Source organism: Hibiscus syriacus, unplaced genomic scaffold, assembly GCF_006381635.1.
Source record: "Hibiscus syriacus cultivar Baekdansim isolate YM2019G1 unplaced genomic scaffold, ASM638163v2 tig00116989_pilon, whole genome shotgun sequence".
NCBI classification, from domain to species: domain Eukaryota; kingdom Viridiplantae; phylum Streptophyta; class Magnoliopsida; order Malvales; family Malvaceae; genus Hibiscus; species Hibiscus syriacus.
This window is the reverse complement of record NW_024063508.1, coordinates 5501474-5522887: the sequence shown is the minus strand read 5'-3', so window position 1 is coordinate 5522887 and position 21414 is coordinate 5501474. Positions and strand designations below refer to the sequence as shown.

At 34.2% G+C, this 21414-nt stretch overlaps 1 pseudogene; it reads right to left on the bottom strand.

The window, feature by feature from the left end:
• Positions 1–3784: 3784 nt before the first annotated feature.
• Positions 3785–15077, bottom strand: LOC120193141 (annotated as a pseudogene).
• Between the last annotated feature and the right edge of the window lie 6337 nt (positions 15078–21414).

The following is a 21414-nucleotide window of genomic DNA, read 5'->3' as shown; positions in this document are numbered from 1 at the left end:
AGAATCAATAAAATAGTAATTCAAGCTCAATTAAGCTATTTGGCACTAAATAGATTTAGTTCTAGAAGATTGTACACCTTGTAGTAATCTGATCATAACTTTTAATTTACTCATCAGATTTTTGATTTCCTTATACCCTTGGAAAGATAATTAAATTATTTTTCCAAACATGTATGTATTGTATTTTAGTTTCTTATAAACAATTATAGTTTTGCATTTGAAGTTAGACGATTTTCCATTGACCATTCTGCACTCTTATAATTCAATGCAATATGGTGAACTAATTCACCTAGAATCCTTATCAATTTGTTTTAGCTATTCTTAACATTGTTTAATGTGTCTTTACTTTTTATTTTCATATCAACATTAGCTTTTAATATTCCAATTAATTCTTCCAATTAACAAATTTTCCAGAACAGTCCAGTTTTACCTATTTTACTAATGTATTGTTTACAATCTACCAAATCCTACCTATTTTACTAATGTATTGTTTACAATCTACCAAATCCTCTCTAAATTAAGCCTTACAATTTATTTTACATTCTTTTCAATTTATATCATGTTATTAGTTAGCATTACCAATCCTTAATTCTGTCCAAATTGATCCCGAATTTCCTTAACTTGTTCAAAACAATCCTTAATTAATCTATAGCAACAATTGTGGCTAGTTTCACTCTAAGGCCAAATTCTTAAAATTTTACAACATTTGCTCTTGTTTAAAACTTAAATCTTCAGTAAATTTCAATTTTCAGCAACTTTATCCTACATATATTTTTCCAATTTAGTCCCCATCTTTCATATTTTTTTACAATTTAGTCACATGCACAATTATGATTCTGTCGGTTATTATGTTTCAATTAATAACCATAGTTTGTTTATTTTCATCAAATCCTTAGTCATTCAAACTTAACCCAACATGATTAGTATGCATTTCTAACAACATGCAAACTAATAATCATGATTTGATCCAACAATTAACACTAATCAACTTTTTGAGAATTTATTCAATTAAATTCTTATTAATTCGAATAGAAGAAGAAAAGGAGAAGCTTACATTGATGCTAGATGATTTCTTTTTTTCTTTTTCTAGATAACTTAAGATTGATTCCAATCTTCCATGATTGATTTCCTCCTCTCACTCTCTATAGATAGATTTTTCTCTCAAGTTTGTCACTCAATTTCGGCAATGGAGGTGAATAGAGGAAGATGATATCAACTCTAATTGTTAGTGGGCATGGACATGTCCATTTTAGCCAGCACTTAAATTTTAATTCAATTAATCATCAAAGGGTAATGTAGGAATGATGATATTTAGCATGCAAACTTAATCTTTGTATTTATTTTAATTAGGTCACTTTAATTTGATCATGATTCTTCCCAATCTTTTGATTAGGCCTTTATTTAATTTAATTGATTTAATTCTTAATTAAATTTTAAATTTTATCTTAGGCAATTTAGTGTATTTCTTCTAGACTAGGAATTTAGGATGTTACAATAGAAACATATACTTTGAAAACGGATATACAAATGTTATATATATATATATATATATATATATATATATATATATGGAATCAGAATTCATACCAATCGTCCATGCATTAATTTCATACATTATCATTCATCACAAATGAAGCAACCATTATCAATTACGTAAAGGTTTGCTTACTATTTTATAGCCTTCACACTAAAGATTAAACTCGTTATATTTCTTTAGTAATTTTGTAGGCATATAAAACTTACATAAATATTTTCTCTTCCAGTAACAAGACATATCAAACCTGAACTCGGATTAAAAATCCTTGTATCCATTATCGATCATAACAAGGATTCTTTCAACAGTAGTCGATTCATTTTTAAATTGTTGGAAATTAGAGTGCTGCAAAACGAGGCATTAGCATTTACTGAAAATATTAAAAATAATATGTAAATAAAACGATAACCGTGTCGTAGTAATCCACTACCTTAGAAGTGAATTCGCCCTGATGTGTGTAATCGCTACAATAGACGAATAGCCCCCAGAAGTTAGCACGACTCTCCAAATTTCGTACACCCAAAAATTAGAGTATAATTTGGTAGTACTTTTGTTCTCTCAAACTCAACATTAGAACTTAGAAACATCACGAAAACATTACGAAGAAGGAGAGCATTTCAAAACAAATATTTGCTTGGGATGATTGAAAATGAGAAAATTTGTCCACTATTTATAATGTAAACATAGAGGGCAAAAAATCATTTCATTCATCACATTAAAGTGTCATTTAAACTAAAATTAAATAGCATTAAAAGTGTTATCATTTCTGAGCATTACGAACACATCTATAATACGAACATACTTACAGATAGCATCATATATTATATTAGCAAAAAAATTTTAAATATATCATAGGGTCAAAGGGACATACCTATAGTAGGTAATCAATATCGGTTAAGTCTTATGCTTCTCATGATCAGTAGTATTAGGTCTTGCGGACTTAAGACCTAATAATAACATAGTACTAGGTGAATACCAAACAATATAATTAAACAGAAATAGACTATTAATTCACTAATCAACACTTAAGTGTATCTCGATATGAACGTGCAGAATCAAACTGAGCTGAGCGAGAGTGATCGAGATCTACTTGAAAGCATTGCAGAGACTCGTGATCACCTTCAGAACATAATACCAAAAAGTGAGTCTAAATTTTCGTAATTTACTTAAAATAATTATAACTTAAAGCAATAAATGACGCAAAACAGAAATTTCGGGTCAGAATTTTGCAAAACGAAATTAGAACGTCAAAAAACATAAGGCTATGGGTCAATAAAAAAATTCAACTGTCAAAGTCAGCGATCAATGGTCACACGATCCGGTTAAATTGTTTGGGTCAAACCAGTTTAGGGTCAGACCAGTTCACTGTTTGAACCGATAGAACACTCCCACATGCGGAGTCCCTTCCGATGGTCGAAATGCAACGAAAGTTTCAAGAAATGTATTTTTAAACACAAGGAGTCACTTACAAATGTTATTTTCCAAAAAAGAATGAAGGAGATGGAGTTTTAATGAAATCCAAATGTTCAAGCCTTTCTCGATTGCAAACGGTGGCGACAAACAACGAACTAAGGGCATTGGATGAACGATGGAGATGAGACGAATACAATAACATTGGTGGTGTAGCTTACAGCCAAAAGAAACGACGCCAAAAATGAAATTAAGCAAGAACAGTGAAGGAACGGTTGCGGCAAAACTTACACGAGCAATAAAAAAAAAGGAAGAATGGAACTATATTACCCTAAAATTTTGGTAAAACACACTCTAAGCCCTAAGCTTTCAAGAGTTTGCAAGCTAACACCAACATTTATATATATTTTTTAATTTAATCCCAAACTTTGGGGTGTGACAAGCTCCATCCCAAATCTTAGGGCTCTAAAGCTAGGGCGGAAGAAGGTAAAAGAAAGAGAAGAGTGAGTTAAGGCTTCAGCTTTTCTCCATAAACCCTCTCTACATTTAACTCCCTTACAAAAATCCTCTATATGTTCGTTGGGTTTTTATAAGTTTTTTTAAAAGCCACATATTTGATATTAGCATAAACCATCTTGTACCAAAACCGACATTCTTTTTAAAATCATACAATCAAACCAAAAACTCATATATATAATTTGCATCAAATTAAAATGTAGTAACCACTTTCTACTAAAATTCATTTTAATTTTGAGAATGATGGCATTATATTTTTTTCCCTAATTGCACCTCATTTATAAGCACAGGTTGTTTGGCTTGTTGATTACTCACCATTACATGTTAGCAAAAATTATAGGTGTTGCCATCAAGAATAATCTGCCTAACCGAAGCTACAGCTCCCATTGCAACTAATGCCGAGGATGCTACTGCTATCAACGTGTTTCCCCAGAACACCATGCCCTTTCTTGATGGCTTGAAAGTGAGATTGTACAAAACCATTGGCAAAATGAAGTCCAAAGGGATTATTCCAAATGCACCAATCAATGCCATTATCACCAAAGAAAGGGATCATTGAAGCAAATACAATGTCAATTATCACCGACACGGATCTTAAAAACCAATCTTGGGATAAGTTACGTGAAGAGAACGGATCCAAATTCGGGTTTGCAAACCATTTCTCAAGTACTTCGTTTATTGGTTGCAAGTAAATCTGCAATGGTTCTAACCCTTCCATGGTGTTACTACTTTGTAAGAGAAAAATACAATCGAGTTATCATCAGTCTTTCTTGTTGCCTGCTGATTAGTTTCTTCTTCCTCTTGTGCCTCAAATGAGTCTTTTTAAGTTTAATATTTTAAATTTTAAAATTTGTAAGTCAATATTTCATTGGTATAGTATTAGTTCTTCAATTTTATTTTAAGTTTTAAGAAGACAAGGTAGAATATCTCATAATGCTTTTGGATTAATACTTGGCAGACATAGTTGAAATGTGGAAGAGTACTTACCGCAGAGACTGCAGCCAGTTGCGTTAAGTGTGAAAATGTTGGTGAGCAAGAGAAACCAAATTGGGAGAAAAAGCTTGTTTTGGACCATGAAATTGGAAAGAACCGTTTTTTGAGATTGATTCCCAAATGCCCAATAACCAGAGATGGCCACACTGAAATATGTGCTGACTATGACTCCAAAACATAGGGAAGTTCTGCTGTGCGGCGGTTAAAAACGGCTAAAAACGGCGTGACCGGTTAAACAAATTACCGATTATGTTATATCATTTAAATGGAAATATTATCAAGTACAATAAAATATTAGGTAGCGCTTATATAATGTAATAGGTAGCACTTATATAATAAAATAGGTTAATTACTGTAAACATTATCAAGCACAATAACATATTAGGTAGCGCTTATATAACGTAATAGGTAGCGCTTATATAATAAAATAGGTTAATTACTTATTTTTTCATTACAACATATTAGGTAAACGCCTAAAATGTTATCAAGGATAACATAACTGGTTATTTACTGGAAACATTATCAAGCACAATAACATATTAGGTAGAGCTTATATAACGTAATAGGTAGCGCTTATATAATAAAATAGGTTAATTATTTAATTTGTTATTATAACATATTAGATAAACGCCTAAAATGTTACCAAAGATAACATAATCGGTTATTTACTGGAAACATTATCAAGCACAATAACATATTAGGTAACGCTTATATAACGTAATAGGTAGCGCTTATATAATAAAATATGTTAATTACTTAATTTGTTATTACAACATATTAGGTAAACGCCTAAAATGTTACCAAGTATAACAAAACCGGTTAATTACTGAAAACATTATAAAGCATAATAACATATTAGGTAGAGCTTCTGTTTAAAGCTGATGGGACCTTAGAAATCCGAAGATAACAAAATAGGTAATTAATTACTTAATTTGTTATCAGTTATGATAAACTTACCTTAGAAATAAATGTTAACAAATTTTAAACTGGTGGAGCCATTAGGAATCCGACGATAACATAACCGGTTAATCACTTGATTTGTTATCAAGCTTTATCAACATGGTAATTGTTTACGCATATTATAATGACACTGATTGACTTGAACCATTTTCATTGGAAATTAATCTATTACTTTAAAGTAATAGATTTCGAAATTATAAGTATGGAATATATATATATATATATAATGTGTGTGTGGGGTTAAATGGAGTCTTAGAAACTTGTACATTGTTTACATATATTTTCACGATACTGAATGAATTAAACTGTTTTCATTGTCAATTAACTTATTACTTAAAAGTAATAGGTTTCAGAATTATAAATATGGAATTACTTAAAAGTATTGATACATATATAAAAGTTTATGATATTATCATTATACCGGTATAATTTTACCGTGTACCTTGTAAATTTAACTATTACTTATACAAAGCTCATAAAGGGTTATCAGAATGTTGGATTTACACAAAGACATATATAATGCACTTAAAAGATGTCAAGCAAAGGAAATCGTCAATTGGGTGTCAATGTAATTACTGCTTACTTTTAACCGGTACTTGGATACTCTGATACTTTAACCTTGCCAAAAAATCTGTAAAATAGAGTCTCCTGCAAAGCATGGCCAGAATCAATTCTGTAACTGGGATTATCCAGGTTAATCATGTTGACTGCATAGCCAATAAAACCGGGGGTCCAAATGGTAAGCTAGGAATTGGTAATACAAGCTTTCTTTGAGGGTTTAGGGACTGAATCCCTCCAACGCAAGGAGTGCATGATTGAACATTACATATAATAGTTGTATTCAGTTGTTAAAGAATTGTTCACCATTTTATATAAGGATAGTTGTAATGATATCTGTTCACATTTCGGGACCAATTAGTTAGATGCATGAAGAACCCTATATCCTCAAGGCAGAGCACAAGAAATCTGGCACTTAAAGATTTACCAAGAGCGGTAGCTTTTGCTCTGAATGAAGACCGAACCTAGAATCAACTTTGTAATTATGCCTATCATGCTAAAGAGAACCTACTGAGCTATATGATTTGCACACAACTACAAGCATTTTAAACCATAAACCCAACTACTCTGCTAAAATTATGCAACAAAGATCACAGGATTTCCCATAAAATGCTTGCAGTTGTGTGCAAATCCTATCATTCAGCAGGTTCTCTTCAACAGTATAGGCATAATTGCAAAGTTGATTCTAGGTTCAGTCTTCATGCAAAGAAAAAGCTACCGCTCTTGGTAAATCTTTAAGTGCCAAATTGTTTGTGCTCTGCTCGAAGATATAGGGTACTGCATGCATCTAACTAATTGGTCCCGAAACAAAAACGGATATCATTACAGTTATCCTTATATAAAATGAAGAACAATTCTTCAACAATTGAATACAACTATTATATGTAATGTTCAATCATGCACTCCTTATGTTGGAGGGATTCAATCCCTAAACCCTCAAAGGAAGCTTTCCTTACCAAATCCTAGCTTACCATTTGGACCCTGCAAGGGGGTTTTATTGGCTATGCAGTCAACATGATTATGAGATTCTTTTATCCTTTGGCATTCAGTCAGACTGTAGAGATTTGAAATTTGTAATCAATTAAAAGTTATTAAATACTTTAATTCAATTACCATTTCAAGAAAAATTACATGAATACATTGATATTTACTGGTCGCTTCCGATTTTCTTCAATGTTGACACGCTGGGGCTCCATTTGAAGGTCACCATCTTCACGAACAAAGATTGAACTTTCAACCTATAATAGATCCATTCGAAAATAGCAAACTTTAAAACCTAACCCTAATTTTTAAAGACTAATATTCTAAAAAATTAGGGTTTTGACAACATACCTATCGAACACATCAAGGAAAAAAGTGTCCAATATGGAAATCAATCAAAATCTAATTTGAATACCACAATATCGATAAATTTACATGAAGGTCTTATCGTAACTGTTATGAACGCTAGTATTCGTCGGAGTGAAAGAGTTATCTTCTACTTTTAGGGTTTTTTGATTTGGGGTTTATATCGACGCTTTAACACATATAAATAATTAAGGAAAAACGCGTAATTTTAAAAACATATTGATACAAATTTAAAAAGTGTCGAAACATTATGTTTGTCCTATTTTCTAATTATATCGGTATATTTCTACCAGTTACATTGTAAATTTACCTATTACATTATAATTATGGGTTTTGATGTTTTTGGGATTGATACTTTTAATAAATGTATCGACAGTTTATGAGTGCACCTCGTTTGACGTTCTCTGTTTAGCCGCTGGAGATGAAAATAGACTCTCATCTACTGTTGCAACACTTTCTACTATATCCAACACCAACAAATACCAATGAAAACCCTCAAAGTTTATTGTGATCATGATTTGCAATAAATTTCACACCCAATTTGACAAAGTTCGACATTATATATCTGAAAACATCATTTGCAATTCGTATGGTGTCTTACCTTGTCACACTCGGTGAATTTCAAATAGTCATCCAATATGGAACCCCAAAAGCTCGCAATTCTAGCAACAATTACGTTGCCATTGGCATCCAACGCCTGTTGCTGCATCATTATTAATTTACCGTCTATAACTACTTTTCAACATTTATTAATTTAACTCACCGCTAAGTGGATGAAAGGCAGCCAATCTTCCCAAGTAACTTTTTTGACTCGTAAACTAATGTCCAGCTGACCAAATCAATAACCTAAGAAAAACAATTAAACAATCAGAACATATTCACTCAATAGGTTTTAACATTTTTTTATTTTCTACTTACTGCACCGCCAACCCATTCCATAGGCTTCAACGTTGCAAAGTCGGATACATTAGCAAATTGATCTCGAGATTACATCATGTCTGTATGAAGCATTAGGATTAACATTTTGTAATGAAATATTTAAATATCACTCACAAAGCAATATATTTCACTTACGACGATTCTAACCCACTATTCCATAAATAATCACACATTATAGCCTCGTAACCACCAATTCCGCTTGGAATTTCCGCCTTTTCAACCTATAATTTTGTATACAAATTTTTGTCACAACAACATAATAAAAATCAAATTAAGTTTTCTTTTATTCAGCTTACCTTCTGCTTCTTCTTCTTCGGTGCATGACATTCTGAATCCAAATCTGCATCAATAACACTCTCCGGTGTATAAATCACATCCACATCCTTCCTTCTCACTTTCTCCATCTTTTATTCTTCCTCTATCTTTTCTTCTTCATATTTTTTCAATTCATTGTATTTCTCCTCTACATAACTCTTTATCTCTTTTATTTCACCCTTCATTTTTTCCCTTTCATCCAAGTTTTTCTCAACCACTCCCTTCACCCCCGTAAGTTCACCCCTCAAATCCATAACTTCCTTCACCACTCCATCAATTTTTCCACCCATCACATTCTTAACTTCACCCCTCAACTCCATAACTTCTTTCACCACTCCATTTAATTTTCCACCCACTTCCCCTTAAGCCTCTCAATTGTCTTTTCGATTCTTGATTGTCTTTGCGAAATATCAAAAAAGAATTTTTTACATCCGCCAATTCAAACATCAAAATGTCGATTTTACTTTGTTTCCCCTCACCGTCATCCCCCTACTATCATCTCTTCTACCTTCTCCACTGCCTCCACTTCCTCCTTTGTCACCTCTACCTCCTTGCCAATAACCTTCAAAATTAAATTATAATATTAAGACATTGACTATATTCTTAATATTATTTAATTACATTTATTACCCTTTCTTGCTTCCTCGATCTATCCAACTTCAACTTCGCCATCACTCTAACAGCTCTTCCTTCCCCCATGCACGGATACGTGCCACTCTGGTTCTTTCATATGCCGGCACACAATTAAGGTTCGACCAAAAATCAAACAGTGCAACCTGCATTTATAACTAAATTTATCATTTTATATAATAACTATACTATCATTTCATATATAAAACAAAAACGTTCTTCAACTCATTTACCTCTAAGATTTATATGCACCCTTTGAGGTATATCTGAGAGCCCTTTTGAAAGCTGATTATTGATTCAATCAATCTCAAATAGACATATTCGGCCCAATTGAATTCACCTTTCAAGCCTTCATCACAAATCAACTTCATATTGCCCTTGCTCGTTGATGTATCACCCGTTGGACAAAGAAAGATCCCGAAAAGTTACAATAGAACTCGAGCCTTCAGGTGATCCCCCTCGTAAGATCCACTTTTGATTTCCTCTTTAAGTTCAGTATATGTTACCTTGTGCTTCAAATCATATTTGGAGGCAAGTGATTTCCAGCTCTTATTCTTACTGACTTCTACAACACTTTTTCCTTTATTTGAAACCCCCAATACGGTTGCAGCACATGGGACCCCCAGAGGAAATGAATAATCACCATATTTAACCATACATTGTTGGACATCAAATTGCTCCATCAAGGATCGACACAATTCCCTCTGAATTGGTCGACCCCTCACTCCTATCAAGGATCCAAACCTCATTTCTTCCAGCACATTCAATTGATCCTTCTCATTAAGGTGTTCAATTAATGAATTCACCCTTTTTATGCTGCACCTTGTCGACACTTCCTACATTTTTTAACAATATATAATGTTATTGTTCTTATATATCTTGTATCAAAGTATTTACAAGTTTAATGAATACCTTCTTTTTATGTGATTTCCTCCAAGCTTTGTATTCTTGTCTATCCATATTTGACTGTGTCAAGTAAGATTCCTTCTCAGCATCACTCATCGACTTCCATTTCTCCAACACATCAACTCTCACCTAAAGTTAAGTTCTTAAATACTTTAATCCAATTACCATTTCAACAATAATAACAAAAATACATTGATACTTACTAGAAGTACATATATCCACCCTTTGGTTGCTTTCGACTCTCGGCCTCAATTTCAAAGTCATCTTCGCCACCAACAATTTCAAGATTCGTTGACTTATTTTTCCTTCATATATCAGTTTACGCAAATAAAAATCAAATACTGGTTACATATACTTTATTCAATATGCAAATATCAATAACTACTCTTGCAGTAAAACGGTTTCCTTTAAAAGAATTTGAATGGCCACTACTATAAGTATCAACAGATTTATACAACCTACGATATCATTTTCTACCTATAATATTATATACAGGTATCCATATTTATTTTCTACCTATAATATTATATAATCGGTCCCAAATCCTTCTTGGATTCGATTTGAAATCCCCAAAATAAACCCAAAAACCCTAATCCCTATTTACTTCAAACAAATATGAACACTCAATACTCCAAGTATCGGAACATTTATACAACCTATAATATCATTTTATACCTATAATATTTAATAAAAGTATTGATATTTATCATCTACCTAGAATATCACTTTCTACCTGTAATCGATCCCAAATGCTTTTTTACTTCCAAAACCCCAAACAACATATAATACCCTTATTTTCGATTACTGTAATAATAAAAAACTAGGGTTTCGACAACGTACTTTTCAATTCGACTACAGCAACAAACAAACAAACATTTCTTTTAAAAACGCCTTCTAAAATGCAACAACAATTACGCTTCGATTTCTCAAAAACTCGGTCGTGTTCTATCTATTTTCAGAGGAAATTTAGTTATGCCCTTTATATTTTAACCAAATATGTTATTTATATTTAATCCATACAACTACCAAAGTGTTGATACTTTTATATCAGGTGTCGATACTTTCGATAGGATATTTACCTATTTCTTTAAAAAGTATCGATAATATTTTACGCGTACTTATTAAAGTATCGACACTTTGAACATATCCGGTAGCGCTTTACCGATTGTCATTTCGAGACCGGTTTTGTCATATTTTTACCTGTTATATTATTATGGATCGATATATTTTTATAAAGTATCGACACTTTATAGGTGCTATTACTGCTTCTCTTTTAAATTCCAAAAGTGTCGATCCTTATATTAAAGTATCGACACTTTGAACATATCCGGTAGCGCTTTACCAGTTTTGTCATTTCGAGACTGGCTTTGTCATATTTTTACCTGTTATATTGTTATGGATCGATACATTTTTATAAATTATCGACACTTTATAGGCGCTATTATTGCTTCTCTTTTAAATTCCAAAAGTGTCAATACTTATATTAAAGTATCGACACTTTGAACATATCCGGTAGCACTTTACCGATTTTGTCATTTCGAGACTGGTTTTGTCAAATTTTTACATGTTATATTGTTATGGATCGATACATTTTTATAAAGTATCGACACTTTATAGGCGCTATTACTGCTTCTCTTTTAAATTCCAAAGGTGTCGATACTTATATTAAAGTATCGACACTTTGAACATATCTGGTAGCACTTTACCGGTTTTGTCATTTCGAGACTGGTTTTGTCAAATTTTTACCTGTTATATTGTTATGGATTGATACATTTTTATAAAGTATCGACACTTTATAGGCGATATTACTGCTTCCCTTTTAAATTCCAAAAGTGTTGATACTTATATTAAAGTATCGATACTTTGAACATATCTGGTAGCGCTTTACTGGTTTTGTCATTTCGAGATTGGTTTTGTCATATTTTTACCTATTATATTGTTATGGATCGATACATTTTTATAAAGTATCGACACTTTATAGGCGCTATTATTGCTTTTCTTTTAAATTCCAAAAGTGTTGATACTTATTTCAGTGGAATCGATACTTTAACCATATTAGGTAGCACTTTACCGGTTTTGTCATAATGAAACCGGTTTGATCATATTTTTACCTGTTATATTGTTATGGATCGATACATTTTTATTTGTATCGATACATACCGACAAGCTAAGTTTGTCGGTTGCCAAATTTTTTAATATTTCTTCATGATTTCCACCTACAACATTATTATTACTCAACATTTCCGGTAGCGCTAAACTGAATTTGTTAAATATTTTTTAATATATTCGGTAACGCCATATATTAGCCGTATATTAGTCCACCTTTCCTGAGACAACCCTCCAAAACATATACATAAACCTTTGAACATCTTGCCCTTCACTGGGGGAGCTACTGTTTCCTGCACCAAACATTCTCTGTTTATACCAAATAGACCAACAAAAGGAAACTGAATAGTGGAATTCTAATTTTTTTTTAGGTATAATGAAAAAAAAACTCTATTATTTGATTAAATAGTTATTTTAGATTGTGTTATTTTCTTAGTATTTTGGCCCTTAATATTTTATTTGGGAAAAAAGGATATCTTCATAAATGAAAACTATTAGTTAACAAACGATCAACGTAATGAAATAAGAATTTTGTACCCTAAAATGAAACGTTCGAATTAAGATACTCCAAAATAAAATAAGGGTTAAAGTGACTATTTCGTCAAACTGTAGAGATCAAAATGCTCCCAAAAAGGAATAGGGGCCAAACTAATTATTTAGTCAAATGTTAGTAGTATTTTTTTACATTAAACTTTTTTTAATAATCTAGGTTGATTTCAAGGTATTGTCTGCTTAGGAGCCAAAATGCTTCCAAAAAAAAGAATATGAGCCAAAATGTTTATTTAATCAATAGTTAGAGTTATTTTTTGGCATTATACATCTTTTTTTATAGTCTGAGATGATTAGAAGACGGTATTTATTTTGGGGTCAAAATGCTCCCAAAAAGAATATGAACCAAAATGACTATTTAGTCAAACATCGGATTTTTTTTTTGCATTATGTCTTTTTTAATAGTCTGTGATGATTATAAGGTAGTATTTGTTTAGGAGCCAAAATAATTATTTAGTCAAACGTTATTCTATTGAAACGCAGACCCTGTAGACGTAGTTAGTTGAACTTAGGTCCTCTTAGGAGAAGAGTATTTTCTTTTACTACTAAAATCACTCAATGAGCTCAAATAATGAAATACATACCTGTATTTCAGGGATAATCCCACATGCATATGTGGTGGCGATGATTGAAATGCCATTAATGACACCAAAAATACGGTTCTCTTTAGATCCATGTATTGACTAGTCCTTGTTAGGTGCATTCCTGGAATTACCTGTCGAGATAAGCTAACGTAAACATCTAATCGACTCATTTGAATGATATAACTGCTGGGATTTTTTACCTAAATGTATTGAACCAGTAACAACCAATGCGGTGTAAACAAGAATGAGTAGAGAGGCAAGATTGATATGTCTTAGTGAATACAAGGATGGTATTTGAGCCAACATTAGTTGTACTGTTCCAAACATGGTTATGAACTGGTATAAAAGTGACATAGAACAAATTAATGTATGGTTAGCCAGAGAGATTGGAGAAACTGACTTTAAGACTTAGTCCTGCAAGAAGAAGGCGGGCAATAACAGCACCGTAGCATATTGCAGTTTGAAGTAGGCCAACAAAATATTTGCCGCATCTTAGTCCTGCCAAATCACTCAATTGATTAATAAAACCGTTTTATTTTACCTACTGTTTCAATTAAGGCGGACGCAGAATTTTATGTTATGACATAAATTCAAGAAGTTCTAGTAGGAGAAATGATATTATATCAAAAATACTTTTAATGTTGGACTAAATAGTATTTTGACCCCTATTCTTTGTTTTTGAGTATTTTGACTTCAATGTTTCATTTTAAGGAAAAAATGTCTCTTTGTAGACAAAAATTATTAGTTAACAAATGGTTCATGCTCCAAATTATGGATATTTTTACCCTCAAGTGAAACGTTGAGGGTTAAAATGCTATAAAAGAATAAGGGTCAAAATTACTATTCAGTCAAATGTTAAAGACTTTTTGCCTTAAAAACAAAACTTTTTTGCCTTAAAAACAAATGTTAGGGCCAAAATGCTCAAAAAAATACGAGTCAAAATAACTATTTTCATAAATGTTAGGGACTAATTTTGGCATTATGACATTAGAAATTTTGGAGGCATGAAATTACAAAATTCTATGGAGTGCGGAATTAGATAATCAATAGAAAGTACAAAAAAATACTTTAACTATATGAGAATTTGAAATTTTCAAAAGTGCGATCATATCAAAAATATTAATGGGAGTGTATTCGAATTTGGTTCTTTTTTTAATAAAATATGAACTGAATTGAACTGTATATTTTGAGTTTTTAAAAATTGAAATCGAGATCGAAGGGCTGAAAACCGCAATTTTCAATTCGGATCGATTTTCCAATTTTCTAAGTTTGGTTATCATCCGTGAATACTAATATGAAAGAGTGAGAGTGCACACCATGAATATCAGTGGCCATGTCTCGAAATCGAAGTTATCGGTTCCCAAGATGAGCATGGTACTCCAAAACCAGGGAGTGAAGGTTGTAGGAGTAAAAGGTGAGCAGAGCTTGTAGAAGAGTAACGAGAATTCCAGGTGCCCAGCCCAGTATTGAAAATGCGAAGGGAAAACAAAAATCACAGGGCTCACTATTGATGTGGTCAAGTGATACCCACAGTGCAACCATGAACCTACACCAAGTTGAACCATTAGCTTCCCTCCAAGGAAATTCAAATCCAAAACTAATAGACTAATCTCACCTCTTGATTTTAGCACGAATAGAGCCCCTGCATCAAGCTGTCCCGGAGAGTCAACGATACCGCTTTGCTTATCAGACGAGGGTATGTCCAAGGATTTTGGATCACTAGTTGCCATTCTTCTACGCAGGCTTCTTTAGTCACTCTTTCATATATGCTTATCAAGGTTGAATGGCTGATGAGTGTATTTAGTTGACTATTAAAAGCTCTAGTTGTGGTGAGGGATGTCAACCAGTTTTGAATTGTCGGATTAATTTTTTATTTTGAAATTTCAATATCAGTTCAGGTTAGGTCGGTATTTTAAGAGTTAGACGGTCATGACACATTGAGTTTAGGGTGAGAAAATTTTGACCCGACTCAACCAACATAATATTATAATTCTCCATTATATTTTTAAAGATATTACAATAACACCTCTTTTTATTTTAACTTTATTTTTCCATATATATAAATATTGATCTTGTCGAAATAGATTGAATTTCGAGTCAAGCTAAAACCTCTTAAACGAATTATGTTGTCTAATACAAATAAAGAAATTAATTTTTCATATCAAATTTAGGTAAGTCAGAAACATGAGTCGACCGGCCTATACCCGTCCTTTATTGTAGGTAAGTGATGAAGAGAAGGATCAAACTAATGACCGAGTAAACATGGGATGGGACCCTTCCCTTTTGGAACTGAAGTAAGTTTTGGACTACTCAAGCAGCTGTGCCCCGTTATAGGTCAAAAATATTTTATTGATCAAAATTCTTGTCTTTTTTTTTTCCAATTGGTCATATTATATATTATTGATCTAAAAGGAAGATCTGAAATAGGTAAAGTCAAATTAATCCGCTACTCTTCTATTGGAAACTTGTTGTGGTGAATTATTGTAATACCTTATTTTTATCCGACTTTTTTTTTTTTTTTTTGTGAACAAAGAGGCTTTATGGCAGCCTATTAGTTGAAGCAATCTGCAGCTAAAATTCCTTGTACAGCCAATGGAGCAGAATGAAACCTCCTTCCTTCAAAGTCATCCGGTTGAACCAACTTAGTCACCTGGTCAGCAAGTCGATTCGCTGTTTGCCGCACTTGTGAAAAACAAACTCTCCAATTCCTGTCCAATAACTCCTTGATATGTCGTGAAATGGTGAGAGAAGCTCCTCCCCCCTTTCATCTGCTGCAACATTCTGTATATCTCACCATTATCAGCCCCAATATTCCATGCATTCCTCAAACCTTCAAGAACTCCCTAGAGCTCTGCCACTAAGACCGAGCATATATCCTCAGCTCGAGCAAAGCCAAATATCCATTCTCCCCTTCTATTACGCAACCCCCCCCCCCACAAGAGCCATAGCCCGACATATCTCGAGGCCCATCGATATTAAACTTCAAGAAATCGTCCGGTGGCCGTTCCCATGCAATTGCACCCATATTCCGTGGATGTACCAAATTATTACGATGCACACATGTTGCAAGGAATCTAATACCTTCATCTTGCATGCTTTTTTTTGCTCAAAAATGGAATAAACTCCCAATCTGGAGTTATCGAAAACACATTAATTTATGTGTTCCAAAGGTTCCACAGAATTGCTCCAAATAACAAATCTCAGTCCGTATTATCGATCACAAAAAGTCTTGGATTTGCAAGGTTCATAAGCAACCAGTCTCTAACATTCATCGCTAACAATTTCGGTAACTTATTTGGGCGAACAAGACGCTTCCACACCTCCAAAATAGTCGGCCAAGTCCGAAACAAATGATAAATAGATTCCTCGTCGGAAGCACAAATACCACAACTCGAAGAAATATTGATATGCCTTCTCATGCGCTCCTTATTAGTCAGAAGTCTGTCACTAGCCATCAACCATAGAAAGACCTTCACCCTCCGTAACCCCGAAATTTTGAGATTGTGGCCCAGAGCTTATCCCCAAAAATAACACTGCCTTCAGTTCGAATCTCATACGCTGATCTGACTATAAAAACCCATTAGGAGTCCATTTCCCCAGGCTTGTCCACGATTTGGGTCATGTGGGGGGTAAAGTCGCATGTAATCTAAGGATAATTTCATGAGGGAGGAATAGATTGATTAACGTCCAATTCAAACCCCCATTCTCATCAACCATGTCTGCAACTGTAGTCCTTGGCAAGATATCAGCTTCCACATCATTCGGCACATAGTCTTTTAACGGACCAACATCACTTAGCCACGGGTCATACCAGAATTCTATGGAAAAACCATCACTTACTATCCACACCAAGCTAGACCGAACACAAGGCCAGACCAAACTCACCCTTTCCATAATCTTGAGCAATTTGTCCAAGAAATGTCTTCTCGCGTACTTCCTTCCCATTTTTATTTGGAACGAAGCACTCTCGCCCATTATTGATTAGGCTGAACCACCAGGTTAAAAGCAACCGTTATTAGAAAAACAACATTATGTTTCTCTAGGCGCTTAAACCCCAAACCACCTGTGGCAATACGAGAGCACACTGTATCCCAATTCACCAGATTATTCCTCGATCTTGTCTTTGATTTACCCCAGATAAAACCCGGATCACCCGCTCAATCTCTGCACAAATGCCTTTCGGAAGATGAGTAGACTGCATTGAGTAATACGAAAATGACCGAGAGCATCGACTTTGCCAAAGTGATTCTCCCCGCGAGAGACAATTTATTGGCCACTCATCCCAACAATCAATCTCTTAGTCGCTGAACAAAATGTTGATAAATAGCATTAGTCACCCGGGTATGCAGAGTACCCCCAAGATACTTACCCAGGTCTCGAACCTCATGGAACCCACATCGATTATTAATGGACTCGCGGCACCGCTGTTCCACGTTCCTAGAAAACAAAATATTCATTTTCTGAAGGTTAATTTTTTGCCCAGAAAAATGAAAAAAAATCCTCCAAGATCGTCGTGATTACTCCAATTTGTTCCAGAGATGCATCAGCGAAGAGCATCATGTCATCTGCAAAAAAAATGTGATATCGCTGGCCCATTACGACCTAATTTAATAGGTTTCCACACATTGGACGCCACACTGTTCTGAATAGCTTGAGCAAACCTCTCCATACATAGGACAAACAAATATGAAGAGAGCGAATAATCCCTCTTGATGGCTCCCGAACACGATCCATTCCACAACACTTGAGTAGAAACCGATGAGACACACTTTATAATCAACCACTATAGCCTTTGAGGTAACCCAAGATCTCTGAGTGTTTCATCAATGAAACTCCACTCAAGGTGATCATACTCCTTCTCCAAATCTATTTTGATGGACATGGAGCCTTTTTTCCCATTCTTAATCCTCATCGAATGTACCTCTTCCTGGGCAATGATAATATTCTCTGTAATTGACCTCCCTGGGACGAAACACGTTTGATTTTGCGAGACCTATTTAGTGTTGCGGAAGACGGCTATCGGATAGAGAAAAACCGCAACTGATAATTTGAGAAAATAAAAAAAATAAAGATACACAAAATTTACGTGGAAAACCCCTAAATAATATAGGGTAAAAACCATGGGCAACGGTAGAAGAATTTCACTATGAGAAAATAGGAATTACAACTTCTCTCGATCTACCAAGGAGAAAACAATGATAATTCTCTCTTGATAAAAAGGAGAAAACAACTCTCAAGAAACTCTCTAAATTCTCTAGTATTGGGAGAAAGCTAGAATGATTTGGAATGATTTTGAAGCTAAGTGAGCTAGAGTATTTATTGTTGAAGCTTAAGGACTAATTTGTAAATACCCTAAATTAAAATGACTAAAATTGAGATTTTACCATTGTAAAAAATCAACAATTTCCAGCTACCTTTTCGGTGCATTAATTTTGCACCTTTTAGTGCTGCGACTTGCACCAAACAATTTCAATAATCTCCCACTTGAAAATTTGATTGGAACAGTCATATCTCCACACCATTCTTTCAACCTTGTACCGTCATGTTGCTTACGTTTCTGACATGCCACAGGAGGATCGACACTAGGTCAATTTATTAGCATTGATTGCCTTCGTCATGAAATCTGCTATGTTGTCTTTTGGTATGGATCTTCTGCATATCTACTGTCTCTTCTTCCACCTTTTCAAGAATGAAATGGTACTGAACTCGTATGTGTTTTTTCCTTGAATGAAATATTGGATTCCTTGCTAGATGCAAGGCGCTTTGACTGTCACAAAACAGAGAGGCATACTCTTGATTGTGCCCAAGCTCCTCCAATAGCATCTTCAACCAAATTGGTTTTTTGCTGGCTTGTGTAGCTGCTACATATTCTACCTCTATTGTGGATGTAGCCACAACTGACTGCAATTTTGAAACTCAGCTTATAGCTCCACCAGCAATTTTGAACACATATCTTGTACTAGATTTGCTTTTATCCAAACCCCCTGCATAGTCAGAATCTACATACCCATTGATTAGTAAGTTTGATCCTCCATAACATAATGCAACATTTGAGGTCCCTTTGATGTATCTCAAGATCCTCTTTATTGTATTCCAATGCTCTTTGCCTGGATTTGCCATGTACCAACTAATCACTCCCACTGCTTGTGCAATGTCTGGTCTTGTGCATATCATAGCGAACATTAAACTTCCCACTACCGATGCATACGACACTCGAGACATCTCCATCCTCTCTTCTTCACTGCTATGACTCATATTGGAGGATAATTTGAAGTTAATAGGAATAGTGGTAGAAATTGGCTTACAATCTTGCATGCTGAATCGTGACAAGATCTTCTTCATATAATTCTTTTGTGAAAGCCAAATCTTCCTATTACTTCTGTCTTGGTGAATTTGCATCCCTAGAATCTTGTTTGTTGATCCCAAGTCCTTCATTTCAAATTCCCTAGCCAGTTGTGCCTTCAATTAGTCAATATGATCTTTGTTGGGTCTTGCAACCAACATGTCATCCATATACAACAACAATATAACAAAATTGTTTTCACCAGACCTCTTGAAATAAGCACAGGGGTATTAAGTCTGTTGTATCCATGGAACATAATGAAGGAATCAAATCTCTTATACCAACACCTCGGCGCCTGCTTTAGACCGAACAGAGATTTGTTCAACCTGCAAACCAAGTTCTTCTTTTCTTTTTCTTCAAAATCTTCAGGCTGGAGTATGTAAATCTCTTCTTCAAGATTTCCATGAAGAAAAGTTGTTTTAACATCTAGCTGCTCTAGATATAAGTTCAATGTAGCACACATTGCCAACACTACTCGAACTGTTGTAAGTCAAACCACAGGAGAAAATATTTCATTAAAATCAATACCTTCTTTTCGAGCATATCCTTTGACCACCAGTCTTGCACGATACCTCTCTACTTGATCGTCACCATTTCGCTTAATTTTGAAGACCCATTTGTTACCAATTGGCTTTCTTCCTTGTGGTAGTGACACAAGGTCCCATGTATTATTTTTATGAAGGGCTTCAATTTCTTCTTGCATCGCCATCATCCATAGTGAAGTATCTGAGCTGTTTATTACCTCCTAGTATGTTGATGGCTCACCGTCCTCTGTTAAAAGGCAATATGCAATATTTCCTTCCATAACATAATCTGAGTGCCAATTGGGACGTCTTCTCACACGAACTGATTGACGAGTTGTTGGATCTTCAGAACTCTTTGTTTCTTTTTCATCATGTGTTGGTTCTGCTTTAGAAGAATCTCCTTGTTCAACCTCTTTTTCCACATGTATCTGTGTAGTCTCTGATTTTTCAGTGCTATCATCATCTTCTTTTCTTTGTAGCTTATCTTCTACAAAGATAACATCTCTGCTAATGATCACTTTGTGGGCAGTGGGATCCCACAAGCGATACCCCTTTACACCATCAGCATACCCCAAGAATTTGCATTTCCTGGATTTTGGATCCAACTTTGAAATTTCTTGGGAGTTGTACATCACGTACACAACACTTCCAAATACATGAAGGTTTGAATAATTAGCTGGTTTACCAGTCCACATCTCCATCGATGTCTTCAGCTCTATTGCGGTTGATGGAGCTCGATTCACCAAATAACATGCAATATTGACTGCTTCCGTCCAGAATGATTTTTCTAATCCTACATCCCTCAACATTGCTCTTGTTCTTTCTAACAAGGTTATGTTCATCCTCTCTTCCACTCCATTTTGTTGAGGAGTGTTCGCCACTGTGAACTATCTTTTGATGCATTCTTTCCTGCAAAAGTCATCAAATTCTTCGCTTGTGTATTCTCCTCTATTATCTGTTCTGAAACACTTGATCTTATTTCTATAATCAAGTTCCACCCGTGCTTTGAAGTTTTTGAAAGTTGAAAACACATATGACTTATTCTTAATAGGGTACACCCAACATCTCCTAGAGTAGTCATCAATAAATGAGACAAAGTATTTTGCTCCACATAGGGATGTAAGTGGTGCTTGCCATACGTTAGAGTGAACCAATTCTAGTACACTTTTTCCTCTAGAATTTGATATGTTGAATTTCAAC